Source organism: Dendrobates tinctorius, unplaced genomic scaffold (genome assembly GCF_039654945.1).
Source record: "Dendrobates tinctorius isolate UK_male_01 unplaced genomic scaffold, ASM3965494v1 ptg000037l, whole genome shotgun sequence".
NCBI lineage: Eukaryota > Metazoa > Chordata > Amphibia > Anura > Dendrobatidae > Dendrobates > Dendrobates tinctorius.
Window position 1 is genome coordinate 10,646,499 of NW_027361705.1, and position 2,190 is coordinate 10,648,688.

A 2,190-nucleotide genomic window follows, 5' to 3' on the forward strand; every position below is an offset into this window, starting at 1 on the left:
TGCCTTGATGAGTAATGATGCAACTAACAACCATTCTTTACCCAGGTATGATGCTGATGTTGATGTATCTGTGCCGACTGAACCCGTTAACCCTTTCTTTGAAACGGTAGATGTGTCCACAGGTACCGAGGTGCTCAGCCCCGTCACTCTGCGGAGTGAGATGGCTGAGGAACCCCTGGCAGGAGCAAGCAACGGTGCTCAAGGAAATGAGGAGGTGCATGGGGACCATGAGGAAGGTAATGCCATGCAGCTGACCAGTGCCACCGAGGAAGGTAACTGCCCCATAAGTAGCCCTGCTCCTGAAGTGTTGGGGGTGGATGGGGAGGTAGAGCCCAGGGCAGCACCAGCTGGTGGGTCTGTAGAAATCCCCAGGGAGGCAGCGTACATAGCAGCTGTCACACGCAGTCAGAGTGCCCAGATCGCAGGTAACGCACTGTCTTCTGGACCCTCTGCTGCTGCAGGAGAGACTGAACCAGAGGTGAACCCAGAGCCGGTTCCAGAGGGTCCCAGTAAAGGAGGTACCCTGACGTCACTTCTGGCAGCCTCCAGTATGGAGTTTCAGGCTGCTCTGCACTCAGATGCCAGCCTGGAGAAATTGAGAGGTCTCGCCGAGACGCCCACCTCCGAGTCTGATAAGGAGAGGGTGTTCTGGGAACGAGGAAGGTTGTACCGGGAGACAGTACCCGGAGATCCTAAAAAGGAGTGGTTGAGGGAAAGACAGCTGGTCGTCCCCTATCAGTTCAGAACTGAGTTGTTGCGGATTGCCCATGAGATTCCACTCGCTGGACACTTGGGGATCGGCAAAACAAAGGTACGGCTGTCTCAACACTTCTATTGGCCCAAGATGGGGACAGATGTAACACACTACTGCCGCTCCTTTGCCACCTGTCAAAAAGTGGGTAAGGCGGGGCCTGCTCTTAAGGCTCCCCTTATTCCTTTGCCGGTGATAGAGGAGCCTTTCCAGAGAATCGCGGTGGACATCGTAGGCCCGCTGGCCATCCCCAGCAGCTCCGGAAAGCGCTACATTCTCACCGTGGTAGACTACGCTACCCGGTACCCAGAGGCAGTAGCTCTGTCTTCAACCAGGGCAGATAAGGTGGCTGACGCACTGGTGACCATCTTTTCAAGAGTAGGATTTCCCAGGGAGATGCTTACCGATCAAGGGCCCCAATTAATGTCTCGCCTAATGGAGGCTCTCTGTGAGAAAATGCAGGTGACGCACCTGGTATCGAGTCCGTATCACCCACAGACTAATGGTTTGTGTGAACGTTTCAACGGTACCCTCAAACAGATGCTCCGCATACTGGTTGAGACCCAAGGGCGTGACTGGGAGCGGTACCTCCCACACCTGCTGTTCGCTTACAGAGAAGTTCCGCAGGCCTCGACCGGGTTCTCCCCCTTCGAGCTCCTGTATGGCAGGCGAGTCCGGGGACCCCTTGGGTTGATAAGAGAATCCTGGGAAGATGAGCCATACCCCACAGAAGTGTCCATCGTGGATTATGTCATGCGCTTCCGTGACAAGATGCAGACCTTGACGCAGTTGGTGCATGACAACATGATGCAGGCTCAGGCTGACTAGAAGCGCTGGTACGACCAGAACGCCCGGACCTACCAGGTGGGTCAAAAGGTGTGGGCGCTGGTCCCTGTACCAACGGATAAGCTTCAGGCAGCCTGGGAAGGCCCGTACGTCATCCACCAACAGCTCAACCCGGTCACCTACGTGGTCACGCTTGACCATGCTCGGGGTAGGCGCAAGGCCTTTCACGTCAACATGCTGAAGGCGCACTACGAACGTGAAGCTTGCGTCCTACCGGTCTGCAATCTGCCAGAGGATGGGGAGGAAGATCCCCTACTGGACATGCTGGCCCAGGCCAAGGCCAATGGGTCCATTGAGGACATGGAGATAAGTGGTTCGCTCACCGTGTCCCAGCGGTTGCAGTTGATGGCCACCCTGGAACTCTTCCGGCCCGTGTTCACCAACCAACCGGGGAGGACGGAGTTAGCAGTTCATGAGGTGGACACCGGGAATCACGCCCCATTACGGCGAACACCCTATCGGATCTCTGAGACGGTGCAACAAGTCATGCGCCAAGAGATCGATGAGATGTTAAGGCTGGGGGTGATTCGACGGTCAAAAAGCGCGTGGGCTTCACCTGTAGTCCTCGTGCCTAAAAAGGATCGAACCACACG